The sequence below is a fragment of the Mobula hypostoma genome, chromosome 6, assembly GCF_963921235.1.
Source record: "Mobula hypostoma chromosome 6, sMobHyp1.1, whole genome shotgun sequence".
NCBI classification, from domain to species: Eukaryota; Metazoa; Chordata; class Chondrichthyes; order Myliobatiformes; family Myliobatidae; genus Mobula; species Mobula hypostoma.
In genome coordinates, this window is record NC_086102.1 from 166189721 (window position 1) to 166214910 (window position 25190).

The following is a 25190-nucleotide window of genomic DNA, read 5'->3' on the forward strand; positions in this document are numbered from 1 at the left end:
ATCACTACACTTCCCTCTTCTCCCTCTTTACCTTCTGCACCAAGACCAAGCTCACTACCAGTAACCTGGTCTTTCTGGCATTCCACTGGGAGCTCAGCCCCCACATCAGTATCTGAAACTGTATAATTTTGTTTGGGGGGGGGAATGGCCACAGGAGCTGCTCGGCGCTAACTGCCTTTTCACATTTCCATTTCTTCTGACAGTCACCCAGCGACCCACCTCCTGCAACTTCGGGGTGATTACTTCCCTGTAACTCAGCTCAGTTACCTCCTCAGTCCTCCCATGTAAGCCAAAGGTCATCCAGCTGTTGCTCCAGATCCCCAACACGGTCCTCAGAGAGCTGCATACACTTCACGCAGATGTAGTTCCCTGGGAGACTCTGGGTATCCCAGGACTCCAACATCCGGCATGAAGAACACACAATGGCCATTTACTACACTAAGTACAGCAAGAGGGAGAAAACAAGGGAACCTTTTTTCCAAACGCCTCTTTCAAGCCGAAGCCTCCTTAAGAGTCAAAGCTTGACACTCCTACCCTCAGCACTGGCCTACCCCCAACAATAGTTGCCCCGTTTGTCCCTTCTGTACTTTTATTTAATTCACTGTGCTCTGCTCCAGCTGCTGACTGGGCCTCCGGAATGTCCAAACGTCCATGAAGCTCTCCTTTTAAACAAGTGCCATCGACCTACGAGCAACCTCATTGCTGTCCTCTGCTCTGCTGCTGATTGGGCCTCCATTAAAAGACAGAAGCCTCACCATTACAAGCCACATTACTGAAATGTACCCAGCCGCCATATCACCTCAACTTCAAAACAGGACTCCTCTAAAACCGGCCTTCATCGACTTGCTTCATTTCAAAAGCATTCCACACAAAACAATAGTATGAGCATTATAAAGTGCACTATTCTCAGTATCCATCAAAGGCATTCCTCATCCTCTTAATATATACGAAACATGCTACGTCCAGTTTTACCTGGAATGCTGAAGCAGTGTTCGGAAGTCAGACCTTGTACAGCATGCGTGGAGACTGAAGACTTCAGTTCAATACAATAAATACAATCCCTTTGAAGTTGCGACAAGTACCATTTTGAAAAGAAAACTACATTTTGAACAATTACATTGGATGGTCAGCCAGTTTTAATCAGGATGTTCGTCCTCCTATTTGAACTAAACAATGAAAGCTTCACCCAGTCTTAACACAACAGATCAGGTACAGCTTAGTGCTTGTAGTAGCATTTGAAATATTTTATTTCTACAGGTTTCAACCATGGATATATCAATGCAAGCAGTTTCCTGCTGGTAAGTATTTACATACAATGGCAATGATTTAAGGCCATAATCCTGCTTTTTTCAAATATGGATCTTAACCAAAGTTGAATATAAATTTTGGTTTGCAGAAAATACTAGCAATAATCCTGTATCGTAATATTAAATTTGAATCCTTAAACAACTGCAGTCAGATTTATATTTTATCAGATCAACATTTTACGTGATACTTTAATCAAATTTTTACCAGAAGAAGTGTCTGGAAAAAATGTATTGTTAAACTTTTACAATTAATTTGCTCTACAATGGCAAAATCATTCTCTACTTGAAAAAGGGCACGAGTACGAACAAGAATTCAAAGTCAAATGAATAATATGTTTTTAAATGTAATACTTAAAAAATAGACGAGGCTGTTCACTAAACCAAGTCTTGAATTTAAAGTAGTCTGGTACTTTAGCTGGAAAGATTCCTTGAGCTATATACTTAAAGCGGCTCTAGAAAATTAGACATAATAACCCGCCTTCAACCCAGGAACAGGATTCAAACATTCTCCAAAGCATCAGAGTGCAAGATCACAGGCAATTTGTCAGTTCATTAACGTCCTATCCTGCTATATTAAACCAGGGAAATGCTGAAAGCAATCACAGCCAGCTGTCCTGTGGTCAATCAAGAGAGCCAACGGTTGACAATTCAATTCACTAAGAAAACAAAATAGAAGCAACACACTTTTAATTCCAAACTATGCAACTTGAACATTATTCTTAATAATTTTTGTTGAGAATCTTAAAATGTTTGGATCAATTCAGGTACAGTATTAGTGAATTGCAACAATAAAGCAATCATAAATTAATAGTTTCATAATTTGTTGCATTACTTAAACCAGAATTTAAGGATTGAATTACATCATTGGCTATCCCATATTTTCAAAATCAAAAATGTCTAAAAAGCAGTTAATTTATTATTTGAAATCATTTGGACAATGTGCAGCTCAGGCGGTTGGGTTGGGTTGTTCTCCGATCTGGGCAACTTACAATTATTGGGTTTGTCTGAGAGACCCATTTCAATTAGCATTGAACTAAAGATATTTTGTGACCATTTGCTAACAGAAGATTTTTTGTGAAGTATTATGAGTCATTTAAGCATTTCCACTGCCTGCATAATACTTTAGCAATGGCAATGCAGAATACCAGCCAGAATCAATTTGGCATTTGTTTCCTTATATTGGGGGGATTTCCTGGCCTTATAAAATTCTAATGAAAATAAACAAGTAATAATGTAAGTAGAGGTGCTGGGTCAATTTGGGCTATATTCTTAATGAATTAAATTAATCAGAATTTTAATGAATGATTTAAAACAACAGACTACACAGGTTGTATTATGAACATCCAGAGCCCTCAGACATAATTGGGTTTTGAGAGTCCAGATAAAACATAACTCTCTCACCCGGACAATACAAATACCCATGTCAGGGTGCTGTTTATGGACTACAGCTCAGCTTTTAACACAGTTATTCCCACAGTTCTAATTGAAAAGCTCCAGAATCTGGCCTTCTGTATCCCCCTCTGCAACTGGATCCTCAGCTTCCTGATCGGAAGACCACAATCTGTTTGGATCAGAAATAATATCTTCAACCTCACTAACAATTAATCCTGGTACACCTCAGGGGTGTGTGCTTGGCTCACTGCTCTATTCTCTCCACACCTATGACTAGGTGGCTAGCCGCAGCTCAAATGCCATCTGTAAATTTGCTGACAGCACAGCCATTGTTGGCAGAACCTCGGATCGTGACGAGAGGGCGTACAGAAACAAGATATGTCAGCCCACTGAGAGGTGTCACGGCAACAACCTTTACTCAACGTCAGTAAGACCAAAGAACTGATTGTGGAGTTCAGAAAGGGTAAGACAAGGGAACACACACCAGTCCTTATAAAGGGATCAGAGGTGAAAAGAGTGAATAATTTCAAGTTCCTGGGTGTCAATATCTCTGAGACTCTAACCTGGATCTAAAAAAAATCAATGCAGCTACAAAGAAGGCACACACTCAATGATTCAGGAACTATGCCATCCGATTTCTGAATGGACATTGAACAAATGAACACTACCTCACTACTTCATTTAATTTCCATTTTGGCACTACTAATTTAATTTTAATTACTGTAATTCATGTTTTTTTCCAGTTATTATGTATTGCATTGAACTGCTGCTGCAAAGTTAACAAATTTCACAACATATGCCAGTGATATTAAACCTGATTCTGATTCTATAAGTATACGGAGCACCTGACCCTGGGGGCCAGTGAATACAATATCTATTTTGGTTCATTTATATTATCAGATAATGGAATGTACCATCCTTGCTCAGTCTCCTTCATATGTGATTCCAGGACCAATGTGGTTGAATTGTAACTGGTCTCTGAAATAGTCTAATGAGCAAACAACAGGAATTCTGCAGATGCTGGAAATTCAAGCAACATACATCAAAGTTGCTGGTGAACGCAGCAGGCCAGGCAGCATCTATAGGAAGAGGCGCAGTCGACGTTTCAGGCCGAGACCCTTCGTCAGGACTAACACTAGTCTAATGAGCAATTCACTTCAAGGGAGAAATTAAGAATATACAGCAAATGGTGGCGTAGTTGGCAGTATCCACTGTCTGTGAATGAGTAACTTTAAAAACAAGGCACAGTGCATAATTTTTAAGCCAACATGGAACTCCTAGGAGAAAATAAGATGTGCTGATTAGAAGAGGCAGCCAAAACCAGAAGGACACAGTTTCAATATTAAAAGCTTAAATACATTTCCAGATAATATTAGTCAGTCAACTGAAAATGGGTTAATTCACATTGGGTTAGGATGGTTTCTCCTGTTGCTGGCATTATGAAGTTAAAGGGGGTTGGGTTTACAATTAACGTCATAAAAGTTCAGTTTAGAGAGCAACAGTTGGATTTATTATGGAGTGGCCACTTTTTTCAAATAGACGAAAAGGTAAAATATGTAATGATTATATCTTTTATTTTTGTGAAAGGCCAGAATACAGCTAAAATATTAATAGTGATTAAAGCAGGCCTCATTTTTTCCCACTTAGCAATATTTTCTTCCAAATTTGCTCTTCTCGGACAAAGGACACATTTCCCACCAATATACTGTTGCTTAGTTAGAAGATAAAAGACCTCAACAGCTCAAATGTTAAAATTTACATTGTTGTAACTACTTTACACTATTAATTGATGGGATTATTAATTACTATTTTATCAGCTAATATAAGGTCACAAGGGAAAGCATCCGTTCAGGATGGCGCAGAGCACAGCAGTTAGCATAACAGCATCAGTGACCCAGGCTCAATTCCACTGCTGTCTGTAGGAGTCTGTACATTCTCCCAGTGATCGTGTGGGTTTCCTCCATGAGCTGTGGTTTTCCTCCCACATTCCCAAGGCATAGGAGTTAGTAGCTCACATGGGTGGCATGGGTTTGCTGGGCCAGAAGTGTCCATTACCTTTCATTATCTCTAAATAAATGCATTAATTAAATCAATAAACAGTGGAAGATGGCAAACATACAATTTCACAAATGCTATTTAATGCTGGGTGGTAATTAAAGGGAGGCCTCTTGAATCAATACTGTCTTATAGGACCAATCCTACTGCTGACAAACCTTTTTAAAAAAAAGTCATTCAAAAGAAGTGGCAAAGACAATAGTTATTGTCCACTTTTTAAACTGCCCCAGGACGAGAAGGTAGCTTAGAGACAGCCACAAAACTGGGTTTGATATCACAAAGATCTAAAATGTTAACTCTGATTTTCTTTCCATTTGAAAATCTCTAGAACTTTACGTTCTAACAATAATATAAAACTAAAGAATAGTCACAAACTTAGTTCACTTTTTAATTAAAATTGAATGCTGACCATTGGATGTTTTTAGGGTCTAAATCATGCAACATGTTGTCTGAGAACTTTAACAACTAAACCAATGAGGATCTTTATTTATACCCGTAATTAAAATTAAAATCCAAGTTGCACCAAATTTACATTTTAGAAAGTAACGGAAAAGAACTTACAAATATATTCTTAGACTTTAAGTTTATCTAATCTTTAAACTCTTATTTGAAATGTTGCATTTATGTCTACTGAATGTCATGATATGTGATTTCCGTTCCAGAGGCATGGCAAGTTTGTTCTTTGTGACACTCACTTTATGTAGAATTCAGTTTTGTGCTCCTTTTCAAAAGCTAAACTTTGCTTCAAACATTGAAGGGCAATTTTAAAATTATGCACCCAACAGGAACTAGGAACAGATCAATCAAAACTGAACAAAGTTGTCAACAATTCTCAGTATTAGCATGCCCAAACAGAGCAGGCAACAAGGTAATCCATCCAACACGAGAACCTCAGCCAGCCCAGTTGACTCAGCCAGCTCCATCACAGGCGTAAGCCTCCCCACCATTGAAGACATCTTCAAAAGGTGACGTCTCAAAAAAAGCTCACATTCATCATTAAGGACCCTTGCAGTCTGGAACGTGCCTTCTTCTCAGTATTATTACGATCAGAGAGAAGGTACAGGAGCCTAAAGTTCCACACTTAATGTTTTAGGAACAGCTTCTTCGGCTCTGTCATCAGAAATTTGAACAGTCCATGAACTCAGGAACACTACCTTGCTATTCCCCTTCTGTACTAACTATTTTTTAAAATTAATATTGTAACCTATAAGTTGTTATACCTGTAGTGTACTGCTGCCACAAAACATCAAATTTTGCAACTGATGTCAGTGACAATTAATCTGATTCCAAATTATCCTCCCAAAACCTGCCCAGAGTTTAAAAGAAAAAGTCTGAATAACGAAAATTTCATTAAAAAAATCAATACAACACACCAAACCAATCATTCTCTTTGTCAATGCAAAATTACTGCAAGTATACATTTCTGATACAAGGAACACAGTGAACAATGATGATAAGGTTATGGAGAAATCGCATCATTATTTGATTTTTTAAGATTAACAATACTGAAGCAAATTAAATCATCCTAATGAATTGTTATAACACGAGACTAAACAATTTCATTAGCAAATGAAAATATCATGTGGCTAACCTCAATACAAAATAATCAGTAAATTAATCTGCAAAGGTATAAAAGCTTCATTTAATACAATCTTAATATTAATTCAAAGTTACAATATTTGCTAAAATATCCTGTTAGCTATTCTGCAGGACTTGTGGTTCTGAAACAACATCTTATGAAATCAAATATCTCTGCCCAAAATATTCATTAAAGACAGAATAAAAACACAATTGTAAAAAATGCTACTGAGATATTTCAAAATTTTTTTTTAAAATCACAAAATAAATCACAATCTTGCATCATCAGACAGGTTCATATATTTATATATTAGCACACTGAATAACATTAACTAAGTTCTATATTTTACAAAAAATAAGTAGAATACCAGTAAAAGAAAATTAAAGTCTTACGCAGATGGAGTAAAATCATCCTAGTTCAGTAAATATCCCCAGGCTATGGTAGAATTTAAAATCATAGTCAGCTCTGTCGAACGCTGAGACTTTGCAGACACATGGTTGCTGTCTAAATGGGGTTGTGCAATCAACAATCAGCTCTTCACTTCACATTAAATAAAACCGACACTGATTAATCTGGCTATCTGCAGTAAATTAGCATGTACGTGAACTTTTCTTAAACATCTTTCTCCTGAACTATTCACACCTTTATCATCACCATGGACAACATGCCATGTTTCTGCTGTAATCTAATGAATGAATCACTGGAGAATATTTCAGGCATATGCAATAATGTCTCTAATGCAAATTTTTTTCACATCTCTACCATACTTTGAAAGAGTGATATACAAGTGAGGCCATGTCCCAACAGATGTGGCACAAAAGGTCCATTTATAATTCATGCCATTAATCTGAGGAAACAGAAGTGCCTGCTGTGCATATAATGAATGCCTTTTACTAAATGATCCAATAGAGCGGGCATACAAGTTCACACAATTCAATTACTTTAAAAAAAAGTCTTTGCTTTTTAGTGATGTAACCTAAATGACAGTGATATCAAAAGTACTGAAACACTCATGTTCATCTTATTGCTCAGCATGCAGTTTCATTTTACTGCATTATTTGGACCCATCTCTTAAATCTAAGTGAGTTAAAAACAAAAAAAATTCTTCTAGGATTTTTGTTTTGGTTTGAAAATTGTCTCAACTCCCAGCCCACAAAGAGAACGTACACAAACTTGCACTGCTGTTGGTACCTTAAATAAGTTCCAGTTGCCATGCATTAACCTAGGCAGCGGATTTTGGTATGCTGTTCATCCATTGGGAATGCCTCCATAGTCTGGGACATCTTCAAGGAGCAACACCTCAAAAAGGTAGTGTCCATCCTTAAGGACCCCCATCACCCAGGGCATGCCTTGTTCTTATTGCTACCATCAGGAAGGAGATACAGAAGTGTGAAGGCACACACTCAATAATTCTGGGACAGCTTCTTCCCCTCCGCCATCTGATTTCTGAATGGACCTTGAATCCATCAACACTACCTCACTACTTTTTTTTTCTCTATTTTTGCACTACTTAATGTAATTATTTACTTACTGTAATTCACAGTTTTTGTCTATTATTATGTATTGCATTGTACTGCTGCCACAAAGTTAACTAATTTCACAACACATGCCGGAGATATTAAACCTGATTCTGATTCTGACAGATGGCTTGCAATTTAAAAAAAAACAAAAATATTTTTTGTGGGTGCATCACCGAAAAATTCTTGTGAGCAACAAGACCTGATACCTCGCATAATACCTTCTCTGTGCACGCCCATCATTGCAGGGCTTGAGAAGAAATCAGCAAACTACTGTGTTGGGGATGGCAGGGAAAAGGTTCTAGATGCGAGAAGTGGGAAATGGTCTAGGGCAGGGGTTCTCAACCTATTTTATACCATGGACCCTGACCATTAACTGAAGGATTTGTGGACTCCAGGCTGGAAACCCTGGTCTAGAGTGTCAAGGTTAACTAGAGGCTAGAAAGATGGGACTGGGAATCTTGAGAAAAGGAGTTGTCTGATCGTGGTGTATACCTGCATGAGGAATCAGAATACCGTAGTAGGTTTGGTGACGGTCACAATCTTGAGCAGAGGGAAGAAAGCACTTACCCAAAAGCAGAGGTTGGTAAGTATCTAATTAAGAGGAGCCTGACCCAAGTCAAGGTTGACAATCCACACATGTAGCGCTGAAGATTTACATGGCCTCCTCTACTGCCATGATCTACATGGCCTCCTCTACTGCCATGATGAGGCTAAACTCAGGTTGGAGGAGCAAAACCTCATATACCGGCTAGGTAGTCTCCAGCCCCTAGGTATGAACATAGAATTCTCCAACTTCCGGTAATTCCCTCCCCCTCCCTTCCCCTATCCCTATGTCACTCTGCCCCCCTCCCCCAGCTGCCTACCACCTCCCTCTTGGTTCCGCCTCCTTCTACTACCCATTGTGTTTTCCCCTATTCCTTCTTCACCTTTCCTGCCTATCACCTCCCGGCTTCCCCTTCCCCACCCCTTTATCTTTCCCCTTACTGGTTTTTCACCTGGAACCTACCAGCCTTCTCCTTCCCATCCCCCCACCTTCTTTATAGGGCCTCTGCCCCTTCCCTCTACAGTCCTGACGAAGGGTTCCGGCCCGAAATGTTGACCGATCTTTTCCACGGATGCTGCCCGACCGCTGAATTCCTCCAGCGCGTTGTGAGTGTAGCACTGAAGATTATAAGTGTGTTCTTGGCAGAAGATGCACATCACTGGATGTTATTTCTGAGATTTTGGCTTTCGTGTATACGCAGGACATGGAGAGAAAAATTACAAGCCAAGCAACTCTCACGAAGTCCTCAATTTTCAGTGAAGTTTTATTCGTCTTAACACTGCACACAAAAACCAGATGCATTCATTTAAAAACTTATTTTTATATAAGGAAAGCAAAATGTTACAAAAAAAAAGCAAAAAAATACTAAAGCTACACCTGCCCATTTACTTCCTCCCCCCTCACCTTTATTCAGTGCCCCAAACAGTCTTTCCAGGTGAGGCAACACTTCACCTGTGAATCTGCTGGGGTTGTCTATTGCGTCCAGTGCTCCTGATGTAGCTTTCTCTACATTGGTTAAAGCCATCGTAAATTGGGGGACTGCTTCATTGAGCACCTCCACTCCACCCACCAAAAGCAGAATGTTCCTGTGGCCAGCCAGACTTTGGCTTCTTACCTCTTTTCATTTACTCATCACCTTCACCTGGATCCCCTCCTCCTTCCCTTTCTCCCATGGTCCACTCTCCTCTCCCATTAAATTACTTCTTCTCCAGTCCTTTATCTTTCCAACCCACCCGGCTTCATCAATCACCTTTGAACTAACCTTCTTTCCACCCTCCCCTTCCATTTCAGTCCTGAAGAAGGGTCTCTGCCCAAAACATAGACTATTTATTCATTGCCTGACCTGCTGAGTTCCTCCAGCATTTTGTGTGTGTTCCTCTGAAGACTTTTTCGTGTTTAACATAAAACTAAAGTACATTACATCAGTGACAAGTATGTCAAATATAACATTGATTACATCAAGATGAAACAACAACTTATTACCTTTCAAGAAATGGTTTTCATAATATAGAGGATTTCAGTTAATTTGGACACATCAGGACTGGTACATTTTGGCCCGATTAAGCAGCTGCCCCAATTAGCCAAAGTTTCATGGAAATAGTTAAAAAGGTATAAGACAAACTACTGGTTTAATTGAGTAAAAAATTATGTATATAAATGAAATACAGAAAAAAATAGAATCAATGCTACAGCAGTACTACAAAACTGTGCAACAGGTTCCTAAATTATCGACAGAGGAATTTCCTACCGTGTCCTTTTGATTGACTGTCAATGAACAAAATCTAGTGCAGATAATTGACTGCCTTCATACAATTTTCAACAATTGTATCCTCCAAATTTTCATCATTATTGTAACATACAAGATTATTGATACCTTTATATTCTTTGTAGCTCCCAGTTTTGAAGCATGAGCAAAACAAAAAATGCTGGAGGAACTCAGCAGCCAGGCATCTATGGAAATAAGTACAGTCAACGTTTCGGGTCCTGCTGACGGGTCTCAGTCCGAAATGTTGACCGTACTCTTTTCCATACATGCTGCCTGGCCTGCTGAGTTCCTCCAGCATTTTGTGTGTGTTCCTCGGATTTCCAGCATCTGTAGATTTTATCTTGTTTGTTGAAATGTGAAATTATTTCATTTTCACTCCCAGCCGTTTCTGGAATCTAAAAGCCTGAATGCTTGAAACTGCAGTGAGCAAAACATCTCCGAATTGTCTTACTGCTATTTCTCACGAACTCTCACTGACAAAAATCGCTGCTTTTTGAACACAAACACATGTATCCAGTGCTATTTGAAAACCATTTGCTCAAAGCACAGTGTATTGTCTAAAGGCCACATAAGTTCATGTGACACTAGTTAGAAACTGTTCAGCAACAGTCCACTGCCCCAATTAGGCGGCATAGAGTCCCAAATAAACTAAAGGAATCCCAGTTATTTTATTCTTTAGTTTTTGTTCTTTAATGGTTGTCCCAAATTAGCGGCTGCTCTATTAATCGATGGCCAAATTAACCAGAATCCAGTGTATATAATTATCAGGTGGATTTGTGCAGATTAACATGGAGCTGTGTTTCATGCAGCTCAAAGCTAAAGCTGATTCACTTAATTTATCCAGATAATAATACACATCTCAGAGTAACGTGGTATTTGGAACATCTAAGACCAGCAAGGTCAGCTCAAGTGTCCATATGAACTAGTGGTACATTAACAAAAACCTTGAGCGTTTGTGAAGTATTAATTATGCAGAAAAATGGCACCATTAATGTTCAGCTGAATTGGAATTCAGGTACTATACCATAATGTTATTGCAAGTCTAATGACTCATTCAAACATATTTTGAGGACACAGCCTAGACTAGATATTCCCTTTATTGTATTGTGAACATTTCCTGTATCTGTGCTGTAAAGAACTAAAATAATTTGTGAATTAGAACAAATATACAAGCCAGCTTCCTCAGGAATTGGGTATTATGCTGCACTGATCCACTGAAATGCTACAAAAGAGAAATGCGAACAGCCAAAGTGTAGTCACCACAGTATAAATTTACAATAGGATAAGGAATGCTGAAAGACAAGGAGACACACATTTTTAAAAAGGTCAGCAGCATCTGTGGAAAGAGAAACAAATTTACGGCAAAAAGTCTGAAATACCTTGTCAGAATTGGGAATGAGAGAAAGCAAGTTGGTTTCAGTAGCAGAGAGGGTGGAGAGGGAATGTGTGGACCAAAGAGAAGATCTCTGGTAGGCAAGACCAAATGCATCGCTCTGCGGCAGATATGCTCTCTGTGTCTTCCATTTTGTTAACAGCAGGACCATAGGATATGCCCAGCAGTTCAGGCTATGCTAATGGAGAGAGAGAAACAAGACAAAATCTCTCCGCAAACCTCTCGTTTTATGCTCCTCTATCCTTGTGAAAACACTATGACAGTCTACCCTATCTATTCTGCTCATGATTTTGTCAGCTTCTAAATTCACCCCTCAGTTTATTCCACTTCAGGGAAAACAGTCCTGGCCAATGCAGTTTTTCCTCATAACACAAACCCTTCAGTCATAGTAGCATCCTTGTAAAGGTGTCATTAACTGTGTTGTCAATCCTTGATATGGTATCGTATGCATTGAAGGCCTGGCAGAGACTCTCTACAAACACTCACAACCCCTAAAACCTGATGCTCATCCGCGCTTCTAAAGTGTTGCTTTTATATTTTTCTCTTTCTTTTCTTCCTATACTTTTGGAAAACTCATAAATTTTATTATTAGAGAAAATGAACTCAACCCTAGTTACTTGGCAATATTTCAACATCAAGATTTAAGCTCCCCCAGAGTATACTTTGATGGTTTGTCACCTTGAATGTATACTCAAATCGTTTTGGTTTAGTTTAGAAGAAATACAAGTCACGTTCATTATTTTAGATATGGTTATTGGGGAACTGCCTTGCAGTCACTCTGTATACAAGTTGGTAGTAATCTGTAATTTTAAAAATAGGACAGACAACAGAAGCATAATTTACATCTAATCCCCATTCTGTTCGGTACACAGTGGCACAGCAACTAAAAATCATGAAAGCCACCATCAAATTCTTAGCAAATGACTCAGAAAAGCACTGCTATTAACTTTGAAGTCTGCAGATATCACCACATGGTTCCCACCGTCCTGAGTGCTCCAGTTTTCCAAAGATGTGCAGGCTGGTAGGATAACTGGCTGCTGTAAGTTGCCCCTAGTGTGTACATGAGTGCCAAACTCTGAATGGAATTGATGGGAATGTTGGGACTATCACAGGAGGAGGCCATTCAGCCCATAATCTAAATGCTGCCTTGTTGAAAAACAGTTAAGCCAAAAAAAATCACAATAATTTCTTCCCTACAACTTTTTAAATTCCACCTTCTCGTGTGCAGTTACTTATAGAATCAACTTTTATTATTTTGTAATTCCAGAAGTTCAGATCCTAACGACTCAGTGAAATAACTATCCGCTGTGTTGCCCTCGCAGGTTTTTCCCAATGAGGTTTAAAATCTGTGACCCCTTAAATTAATATGCCTGTACTAGAGGATAAAGATGGAGGAAAACAGGGGAAAATGACATTTACATTCATGAGAAGAACCACTTCACTGATCCAGTTCATCATTCCAATGCAAATTAACAACCATGCACACAATTACAGAATGATGGCTCTAGATATGGCCAAGTGCCTACAAATGAAAATTATTGTTCACTGCTCTGCTGAGGCAAAATTCATAATATACTGAACAGGAATTAAGATATTTAAATAATTTATAAAGCATGTTGAATGTTGATACGTGTTCACAAATTTTAAAAGAATGCCATTGAAGGCTGACATTCACAAGGCCTCCAACCTGTTTATTCAATTTAAAGATTCCTGGTGGGAGGTCAAACTCTGAGATATTAAAATCTGGAAATCTTCTGACACAAAATACTAAGGGAGAATCTCTGAATGTCATTTCTCACATAACACTATAATTATTATTTATGGTTAGATTTTTTTTCTCCACTTAGAGTCATAAAGTCACACAGCACTACATCGCACAAAACAGCCCTTCAGCCCATCTAGTCAGTGCCAGCCTGGTCTTCTACCTTGTCCTGTCTATCTTCAGCCAGACCATAGCCCTCCATACCCCTCTCATCCATGTACCATTCCAAACTTCTCTTAAATGTACAAATGCCCCTGCATCTACCACTCTGCTGGCAGCTGGTTCCACACTTGCACCACCCATGAGTGAAGAAGATTCCCCTTAAATATTTCACCTTTCACCCTAAACCGATGACATTTAGTTCTGGTCTCACCCAACTTGCGAGATTGCATGCATTCACCTTATCCTATTTTGCATACCGTTACAATGTAATGCCCTGGTTGGTTCATATTTTTATTGTTATCCTGAATGTATTTCATTTAGCAGTTCTGTAAGAGCAGTCTGTTCTGTTTTCAGCTTGTTTGGGTTATTGTTGAAGATAAGAAGTAGGAGAATTGTGTGCTATCCAATTAGGATGATCAAATTAAGGGGAGGTTTCTCTGGTGAGGGACACTAAGGGGTTGAGCTTGGGGCTTTTGTTCGAGACGAAACAAAGAGGGAAGACACAAGAGAGAAGAGGTCGTAGGATCCGACCGGAGTGGAACTGTGATTCGATGAAGCTAGGGGCAAGATCGATTGAGGATTCGTGACTATGCAGAAACTTTGAGCTCCTACTTGTGGACATTTGACTGTTTCGCTAAAATGGACCCTTTTCTATTTTCAGTTCTTTTCTTTACTAACCCTTCAGTCAAATTAAGATTCATAAATATAACCTTTTAATCATATGTGGTGTACGGTCTGGAATTTCATGGCACTAATTTGTAACAGGGTAGCAAATCACACAGCATCCACACAAACAGGGGTTTAGGGTGGGAGGGTGCTTCACACTCATGAGTTTGGCGAGGCCAGGGGTTGTCTTCCCTGGACGTACCCAGCCAAGGAAATCAGGGGGCTTCAATAAGATCTCCCCTCATCCTCCTGCACTCCAGTGAATAAAGTCCTAACCTATTTGACTTTTCCCTATAACTGTCCTCAAGTTCTGACAACATCCTTGCAAATTTTCTCTTCACTCATTCAAGCTTATTAGGCTGAAAATGTTACTTTGCTTTGCTACTGAGATCTTCATTGAGCCCAACAATGAAGTGATGTCTTGCCTATGCTTTCTGATCCTGTTCCAAGTAAGATGTTGCCCAAATTCCCCAAGTACCCAAACATCAAATAAACCTTAAATACTGGGTATCTAAAATAATAACAGAAAATGCTGGAAATACTCACAAAGTCAGGAGAACATACACCTCATTGGAGGGTAAGTGGTTCAAAGATCAAAGTAAATTTTTAATCAAAGTACATATAGGTCATTATATACTGCCCTGAGATTTGTTTTCTTGCAGGCATTCGCAGTAGAACAAAGAAATACAACAGAATCATTGAAAAACAACACACGAAGACTGATACACAAATAAAGTTTAAAGAGAGGAGTTCAAACATTAAAGTTAAACTTGGGGCACAAACCCACAACCCTGAATAACATTAACTAAGTTCTATATTTTACAAAAAAAACTCCTCAAGCTCCTAATGAAATATAGCCACTGTCTTACCTTCCTTATAGCTGCATTGGTATGTTGGGATTAGATTAGATTCTCAGAGATCTTGACACCCAGGAACTTGAAATTGGTCACTCTCTCCACTTCTGATCCCTCTATGAGGATTGGTACGTGATCCCTTGTCCTATCCTTTCTGAAGTCCACAATCAGCTCTTTGGTCTTACTGACGTTGGGTGCAAGGTTGTTTCTGTGATACCACTCAACTAGCTAATGCGTGTACACCCTCTCTTCTCCATATGAGATTCCATCAACAATGGTTGTATCGTCAGCAAATTTACCAATGGCATTTGAGCCATGCCTAGCCACAATGTCATGGGTATATAGAGAGTAGAGCAGTGGGCTAAGCACACACCCGAGGTGCGCCAGTGTTGATCCTCAGCAAAGAGGAGATGTGATTACCAATCAAACAAATTGTATGAAGAACCCTCCCCATCTGGAACATGCCCTCTTCCCAATACTACCATCAGGGAGGAGGTACAGGAGCCTGAAGAGCCACTCTCAAACATTTGAGGAACAGCTGGTTCCATGGATCTCTGAATGGTCAACGAACACTATTGCTGTTTGAACAGTGTATTTATTTTATTGTAACCTGTGGTAATTTGTTATATCCGCACTGAACTGCTGCACAAAAGAACAAATTTCACAACACGCCAGTGGCGGTAAACCTGATTCTGATTCTTCCATTCCATTTTCCATTGCCACAACCAATAAAGTGTCCTACCCTGCTGTTAATTTCTTTCACTGCTTTGTAAAGCAGCAATATATTGCTCCACTCATATTTTATGCCCTGACATATGCCTTCTTCTTGGCCACTGTTTCCACTCCGGATGTCACCTTCAGTGAATTCTGGACTTGTACCCCTTGGTCTTTGTCCATCAACGTTCCTTCATTATGTTCACGTCCTATTCCTACTTGACTTCAAAAAAGCAGAGCCTGCAGAAAGACTTAGATAGTTTAGGGGAATGGGCAAAGAAGTGGCAAATGAAATACAATGTTGGAAAGTGTATGGTCATGCACTTTGGTAGAAGAAATAAACGGGCAGACTATTATTTAGATGGGGAGAGAATTCAAGATGCAAAGGGACTTGGGAGTCCTTGTATAGGATACCCTAAAGATTAACCTCCAGGTTGAGTCAATGGTGAAGAAGGCGAATGCAATGTTGACATTCATTTCTAGATGTAGAGAATACAAGAGCAGGGATGTGATGTTGAGGCTCTATAAGGGACTCGTGAGACCACACTTGAAGTATTGTGTACAGTTTTGGGCTCCTTATTTGAGAAAGGATATACTAACACTGGGAGAGGATTCAGAGAGGATTCACGAGAATGATTCCAGGAATGAAAGGGTTACCATATGAGGAATGTCTGGCACTCTTGGGCTGTATTCTCTGGAGTTCAAGAGAATGAGGGGGGGATCTCATAGAAAAATTCCGAATGTTAAAAAGCCTGAACGGATTAGATACGGCAAAGTTATTTCCCATAGTAGGCGATTCTAGGACAAGAGGGCACGGCTTCAGGATTGAAGGACGTCCTTTTAGAATTGAAATGTGGAGAAATTATTTTAGTCAGAGGGTGGCAAATCTGTGGAATTTGTTGCCACGAGTGGCTGTGGAAGCCAAATCACTGGGCATATTTAAGGCAGAGATAGATAGGTTCTTGATTAGCCAGGGCATCAAAGGGTATAAGAAGAAGGCAGGGGAGTGGGGATAACTGGAAGAATTGATCAGATCATGATTGAATGGCAGAGCAGACTCGATGGGCTGAATGGCCTACTCCTGCTCCTATATCTTATGATCTTATGAAAAATGCTTCAACTCACACTCGGTCAGTATTAAGTTCTATCTACGCATGATTTACCCTACTTTCCAAGTGATTAATGCCCTGCTGTAGCAGTAGACAACCTTCCATTGCTGTCCACAAAACTACCAATTTTTATGTCATCCACAAACTTACTGATCATTCCTCCTACATTGACATCCTATGTATTACAATCAGCAAAAGTCCGAGTACTGATTCCTGTGGTGCATCACTAGTCACAGACTTCCAATCAGAAAAACATACTTCTACCACTATTCTCCGCCTTCTACCACCAAGCCAATTTATGATCTAATTCGCCCTGTCACTCATGTGACTAAACCTTCTAGACCAACCTACCTTTTGAACATTTTCCTATGATTTCCCTTCCATGAATGCGAGGCTTACCATCCTGTAGTTACCTGGCATATACCTGCTGTCTTTCTTAAAGAAAGGAACAACCCTAGCCATCCTCTCCACTCTGCTGGTACTTCACCTGTGGCTAACAAAGATGCAGAAGTTTCCTTCTGAATGCCACCAAACCTCTCCCTTGTTTCCACGCTGCATTCTGATAGATCTCATCCATCCCTGAATTCATCACCCTCTAACATTCCAAGGCATCAAACACCTGCACTTTTTTAATACTTACATGGTCCAGACAATCAACATATTCAACCCCCGCCCCCGAACTCACCATCCTCTACGTCCCTCTCCTTGATGAATGTAGATGAGGTGCACTTATCTAGAACCCTGTGAGATACCATCTATTAAAGGACCTACTCTTACTTAACCCCAAGATGCTCAGAATTACTTGGGATTTTTCCAACTCCTACCCACCGAGGACACCTTATGACCTCACTTTGCCCTGTTCTCTCTTCCCCACGCCCAAACTCTCTGCTACATCCTCTATATTCCTCAAAGGACTCACTTGATTACATGCACATCTGGTGGAAAATCAGTGAAATATAAAAGTAAAACCTGATTAGTTCAGTAGGCAGAGCAGGTCACAATAGTCTCGCCTTCTAACTCTCCTTATTTCATAGTATTTAAGAATCTGAGTTCTTTGTGCACGGCAAGTTGTGTCTGACCAAACTTATAAAGTTTATTAAGGAAGTTACCAGGAAAGTTAATGAAGGCAGGGCAGCAGATGTTGTCTACATGGACTTTAGCAAGTCCTTTGACAAGGTCTGAATGGGAGGTTGATCAAGAAGGTTCAGTCACTTGGCGTTCAAGGTGAGGTAGTAAATTGAATTAGACATGGCTTTGTGGGAGAAGCCAGAGAATGGTTTTACATGGTTGCTTCTCTGACTGGAGGCCTGCGGCTAGTTGTGTGCTGCAGACATCAGGGCTGGGTTCATTATAGTTTGTCATCCACATCAACAATCTGGATGATAATGAAGTAAACCAGCAAATTTGTGGATGATACCAAGATTGGAGAAAGAGTAGACAGCGAGGAAGACTATCAAAGCTTTCAGCAGGATCTGTACCCGCTGGAGAAATGGGCTGTGAAATGGTAGATGCAATTTAATGCAGACAAGTGTGAGGTGTTACACTTTGGGAGGACAAACCAGGGGAGGACTTACATGGTGAGTTGTAGGACACTGAACAGTGCAGTAGAACGCGGTACCTGGGAATACAAATCCATAATTCCTTGAATGTGTCATATGGAAAGCTTTAATATGAGTCGGGGGGGGGGGTTGGTGGAGAGATTTGATTCAGGTATACAAAATTATGAGGGAATAGATAGGGTAATTACTCGTAGACTTTTTCCACTGAGATTGGGTGGGACTAGAACTAGAGGTCATGAGTTAAGGGTGAAAGGTGAAATGTCAAAGGGGAACATGAGGAAACATAATTTCTTCACTTGGCTTCTAAGTCTTCGAGGGCGGTGAGAGTGTGGAACAAACTGTTAGCGGAAGTTGTGGATGCGGTTCGATTTCAATGCTTAAAGAGAAATTTGATTAGATACATGAATGGGAGGGGCGTGGAGGGTTTTGGTCTGGATGTAGGTCAATGGACAAGACCGATTGGACAAGTTGGGGCAAAGGGCCTGTTTCTGTGTGATAGCATTAGTCTACATCTCTTCATCACAGCTTTGACTTTGAAACTGAAAGCTGGTCACTTTAGGATAAAGTTATCTTGATATGTAGATAAATATTATGCACAAATTCACAATGGATTTAATGATTATTGGAGCATCCACACATGCCCTTACAGTCATTCACCTCATGATCGCCTCTTACTGACATCCCCCAACAAACCATCACACACCTTTGCACCTTTATTTTCAATGACCCATTGAATGTCGTCCACTGACCCACTGGGCAGTCCCTAACTAAAAGGTTACATTTTGAAAGCTATAGTAGCGGACGTGGTCACGAAGCAGTTTAGAATCATGAAGAGAACAGCTCCAGATGGTGCACTGTGCATTGCAATTCCATTCTCAATGACCTTGCAAGCTTAGCTCTCAGTTAATAATGCCTGTGCTTAAAGAGTAACATTTTAATGAAGGGATTTGTCCTGCATACAGTACCAATAGATTAATTTAAATGTACGGCTAATGGAGGACACCTTATCAGTAACGAGAACACAATGAATTTTTCCCCCATTGCTAAGGAGATTCCAGAATATGACACTTTCTACGGCTGAAGTTATTATTTCGATTTGTTTTAAATACTGGCCATTACCTTAGCTTACACATTATTCATAAAGCTTGCATCTGCTTTCTACTATCAACAGGTAAAGTATCAAAAGTGCTGAGCAGGAATTCAGCAACGTCCATTAACTTTATTTATTGAGATATAGTGCAGAATAAGTCCTTCCAGTCCTCCGAGCCTGTGGTGCTCAGCAATCCCCCAATTTAGTCCTAGCCTAATCATTGGACTAATTACAACGTCCGATTAACTTGCCAATCGGTACGTTTTTTGACTGTGGGAGGAAAGGCAGCGGTGGGAATTGAACCCAGGTCACCTGCACTATAAAGCATCCTGCTAACCACACTACGGTGCCACTCCCTGCGGGGTCCTGCTGTTACGGACAGATACTGCTCAGGTTGAGTGCCAGACAGACGGAATACAAGGTGCTGCTCCTCCCGCCCGAGGGTGGCTTCATTGTGGCAGCGGAGGAGGCCCTGGACTGACATGAGAACAGAAGCCGAATTAAAATGGGAAAGCCCTCCTTTTGTGGTGGAACAATAACTGGCAATTACTATTAAAAGAGGACACACATTAAACTGGATGGGAAATAAAACAATTCAATAAGGTGGTGGTGAATCTGGAACAAAAATTGGAAGGTAAACTTCCGAAGAATCAACTGAATCTACTTCTGGAGGGAAAGGAAACCCGTTACAATTGTCAAATTTGCGGTATTTTTCATTCAACTACAGAAAAAAATGGGGTGATGCAGTCGAGTTGAAATGGCAAATTGCTCAAATCAGGCACGAATTTATGACAACATTGAGTTTGTCTCCTGATGCAATGAAGCAGATGAACTTAAAAATGTTCACTTGACTGATTCCTGGGATGAAGGACTGGAGGAAACTTGTCCTATGGGAGGGGTGAGACAGTAACCACTGAAGTCTGAACTAAAAGGAGATCACCTTATAAGTATAAAATAGTTAAGCATTGTTGCAAACTAATTTACATAATGGCAACCATGATTCCATTTTAAAAAATAGGTTTCTTCAAGGACGCCGAATTTATACCATTTAGCCCTTGAACAACACTAACATTCAAAGTCTGAGGTCCATAGAGCACAGATACCTGTCCTTCACAATGACACCAAGTACCCCTTCACACTGCCCTCATTTCATTCTACTCCCACACACAAAAGTAGCCAGTTAACCTGCCGAGTTTCACCTATTTGGGATGAAGGAGGAAATCAGAGCACTGGAGGATATCCAGGCAGTCACAGGGAGGGTGTGTAAACTTCACACAGACAGCAGCAGAAAGTCAGCATTGAACCTGCACCACTGGAGCGACTAGACAGCCTCCGTACTAGTTGTGTCCTTCTTGATCTGCCAACTGCATACAGGCGACGCAGGGATAGAATCACAGCTGGGCCTCTGCTGCTGGGCCTATAAAAATGTGGTACTGCCTTAGCACATTGTCCCATGTGTGTGGAGTTAAGTGAGGAAAGAATTGTGGAGCATGGAAACAAGCCCTTCAGCAATCCCAGTCTGTACCAATCAAGCACCAAATTATAACAATCCATTTCTATTCTCCCCACATTCCCACCGTCTTACTTCAGATTCTAGCACCCATCTACACACCAGGGACAATTTACAGTTGTCAATTGAACAACCAACCTGCACATGTTTGTGCCGTCAAAGGAAACCGGAACCACCAGAGAAAACACACAAGATCACAGGGAGAACATGAAAACTCCAAACAGGCAATACCAGAGGGCAGGGTTGAATCCGGCCTGCTGGAGCTATGAGGCAGCAGGTCCATTATTTGCTCTACTGTGTCACCCAATTTCCTGTTATTTAACTTCAAATGTTATACTTCAACATACAAAAAAAATGTTTGAAAGATACATTTACTAAAAATAAGTTATTGGATCAAGAGTAACCCAAACAGCCCAGGAAATATTTGTTTTAACAAGAAGAAAGGGAAAGTTTTGAAGGGATGCATAAATATTGATGCTGTCCTGCTTTTCTTTCCATCTCAAAACCCAAATAAAACATCACATTCTGTTTACATCTTGGCATGTTGGACCCTTAAATATAGAGCAGATCACTGTGAAGTCTGCATTAGTTTAGATGGGGCAGAGTTTGTTAAGTGTGTCCTGGACAGATTCCTGACACAGTATGTGGACAGGCCGACTAGGGGGAATGCCATACTAGATCAAGTACGAGGTAATGAACCGGGTCAGGTCACAGATCTCTCAGTGGGTGAGCATCTGGGGGACAGTGACCACCGCTCCCTGGCCTTTAGCATTATCATGGAAAAGGATAGAATCAAAGAGGACAGGAAAGTTTTTAATTGGGGAAGGGCAAATTATGAGGCTATACGGCTAGAACTTGCGGGTGTGAATTGGGATGATGTTTTTGCAGGGAAATATACTATGGACATGTGGTCGATGTTTAGAGATCTCTTGCAGGATGCTAGGGATAAATTTGTCCCGGTGAGGAAGATAAAGAATGGTAGGGTGAAGGAACCATGGGTGACAAGTGAGGTGGAAAATCTAGTCAGGTGGAAGAAGGCAGCATACATGAGGTTTAGGAAGCAAGGATCAGATGGGTCTATTGAGGAAGCAAGAAAGGAGCTTAAGAAGGGGCTGAGAAGAGCAAGAAGGGGGCTTGAGAAGGCCTTGGAGAGTAGGGTAAAGGAAAACTCCAAGGCATTCTTCAATTATGTGAAGAACAAAAGGATGACAGGAGTGAAGATAAGACCGATTGGAGATAAAGGTGGGAAGATGTGCCTGGAGGCAGTGGAAGTGAGCGAGGTCCTCAATGAATACTTCTCTTCGGTATTCACCAATGAGAGGGAACTTGATGATGGTGAGGACAATATGAGTGAGGTTGATGTTCTGGAGCATGTTGATATTAAGGGAGAGGAGGTGTTGGAGTTGTTAAAATACATTAGGACAGATAAATCCCCGGGGCCTTACGGAATACTCCCCAGGCTGCTCCATGAGGTGAGGGAAGAAATTGCTGAGCCTCTGGCTAGGATCTTTATGTTCTCATTGTCCATGGGAATGGTACCAGAGGATTGGAGGGAGGCAAATGTTGTCCCCTTGTTCAAAAAAGGTAGTAGGGATAGTCCGGGTAATTATAGACCAGTGAGCCTTATGGCTGTGGTGGGAAAGCTGTTGGAAAAGATTCTTAGAGGTAGGATCTATGGGCATTTAGAGAATCATGGTCTGATCAGGGACAGTCAGCAGGACTTTGTGAAGGGCAGATCATGTCTAACAAGCCTGATAGAGTTCTTTGAGGAGGTGATTAGGCATATAGATGAGGGTAGTGCAGTGGATGTGATCTACATGGATTTTAGTAAGGCATTTGACAAGGTTCCACATGGTAGGCTTATTCAGAAAGTCAGAAGGCATGGGATCCAGGGAAGTTTGGCTGGGTGGATTCAGAATTGGCTTGCCTGCAGAAGGCAGAGGGTGGTGGTGGAGGGAGTACATTCAGATTGGAGGATCGTGACTAGTGGTGTCCCACAAGGATCTGTTCTGGGACCTCTACTTTTCGTGATATTTATTAACGACCTGGATATGGGGGAAGAGGGGTGGGTTGGCAAGTTTGAAGACGATACACAGGTTGGTGGTGTTGTAGATAGTGTAGAGGATTGCCAAAGATTGCAGAGAGACATTGATAGGATGCAGAAGTGGGCTGTGAAGTGGCAGATGGAGTTCAACCCAGAGAAGTGTGAGGTGGTACACTTTGGAAGGACAAACTCCAAGACAGAGTACAAAGTAAATGGCAGAGCAGAATTGGATGAAATTCCTACAAGAAATAAGGAAAATGCAGGAAAAATATATTCCAAGAAAAAAGAAAATCATGAATGGAAAAATGGCACAAATGTGACTAACGAGAGAGGTTAAGGCAAAAATAAAAGCAAAAGAAACGGCGTACAAGGAAGCAAAAATTAGTGGGAAAAATGAGGACTGGAAGACCTTTAAAAACTTACAGAAAGAAACTAAGAAAGTCAGTAGGAAAGAAAAGATGAATTATGAAAGGAAGTTGGCGATTAACATAAAAAAGGATACTAAGAGTTTTTTTAAATATATGAAGAGTAAAAGAGTGACAAGGGTAGATATGGGACCAATTGAAAATGATGCTGGAGTAATTATAATGGATAACAAAGAGATGGCGGAGGAACTGAATGAGTATTTTGCATCCGTCTTCACAGTGGAAGACATGAGCAATATACCTGAAAGCCAGAGGTATCGGGGAATAGAATTAGGTACAGTCAAGATAACTAGAGAGAAAGTGCTTGGGAAGCTAAGTGGACTAAGAATAGATAAGTCTCCCGGCCCGGATGAGGTGAACCCAAGGGTTCTGAAGGAGGTGGCTTTGGAGATTGTGGAAGCATTGGAAATGATCTTCCAGGAATCAATAGACTCTGGCATGGTTCCAGAGGACTGGAAGGTTGCAAATGTAGTTCCACTATTTAAGAAAGGAAGGAGGCAGCAAAAAGAAAATTACAGACCTATTAGTCTGACATCGGTAGTTGGAAAGATATTGGAGTCAATCCTCAAGGACGAGGTTATGAAATACCTCGAGGTGCATGACAAGATAGGCCAAAGCCAGCATGGTTTCATGAAGGGAAGATCCTGTCTTACCAACTTATTGGAATTTTTTGAGGTAATCTCGAATAAGATTGGCAAGGGAGAGGCTGTGGATGTTGTGTATTTGGATTTTCAAAAGGCCTTCGATAAGGTGCCGCATATGAGGCTGCTTAATAAGATGAGAGCCCATGGAATTATAGGAAAGATATTGAAATGGGTAGAGCATTGGTTGATAGGCAGAAAGCAAAGGGTGGGAATAAAGGGATCCTATTCTGATTGGTTGCCGGTTACTAGTGGTGTTCCGCAGGGGTCGGTGTTGGGGCCGCTTCTTTTTACGATGTATATTGATGATTTGGATTATGGATTAAATGGTTTTGTGGCCAAATTTGCGGATGACACCAAGATAGGTAGAGGAGCAGGAAATGTTGAAGAAACGGAAAGGTTGCAGAGAGACTTAATCAGTTTAGGAGAGTGGGCAAAGAAATGGCAGATGAGATACAACGTTGACAAATGTACGGTTGTACATTTCGGTAGAAGAAATAATCGGGCAGATTATTATTTAGATGGGGAGAAAATTCAAAAATCGGAAGTGCAAAGGGACTTGGGGGTCCTCGTGCAGGATACCCTAAAGGTTAACCACCAAGTTGGATTGGCGGTAAGGAAAGCGAATGCTATGTTGGCATTCATTTCAAGAGGAATAGTGTATAAGAGTGAGGATGTGTTGATGAGGCTCTATGGGGCATTAGTGAGACCTCATTTGGAATACTGTGTGCAGTTTTGGGCCCCCTATCTTAGAAAGGATATACTGATGTTGGAGAGAGTTCAGAGAAGATTTACGAGGATGATTCCTGGAATACAGGGGCTAACATATGAGGAGCGTTGGTTGGCTCTTGGATTGTATTCATTAGAGTATAGAAGAATGAGAGGGGATCTCATAGAAGCGTTTCGAATGTTGAAAGGGTTGGACAGAGTAGATGTGGAAAGGTTGTTTCCCTTGGTGGGTGAGTCCAGGACAAGAGGCCATAGTCTTAGAATTAGAGGGTACCCAGTTAAAACAGAGGTGAGGAGAAATTTTTTTAGCTAGAGGGTCGTGGATTTGTGGAATTCGTTGCTACACATGGCTGGCCCGATCATTGAGGGT

The 25190-nt window shown here is 40.6% G+C and overlaps 1 protein-coding gene across 7 annotated transcripts in view; it reads right to left on the bottom strand.

The window, feature by feature from the left end:
- The window catches only part of rapgef4a (Rap guanine nucleotide exchange factor 4a), a 293410-nt gene that overhangs the window by 178318 nt on the left and 89902 nt on the right, over positions 1 to 25190 (bottom strand). Inside the window, exon 1 of one of the 7 annotated variants that reach the window (XM_063052165.1) lies at positions 6726 to 6994. The exons of the other annotated variants lie outside the window; for them this stretch is intronic. The gene's annotated coding sequence lies outside the window, so the exon portion shown is untranslated. Of the gene's footprint in view, positions 1 to 6725; positions 6995 to 25190 lie in introns of those variants that run through there. 7 annotated transcript variants of the gene reach the window in all.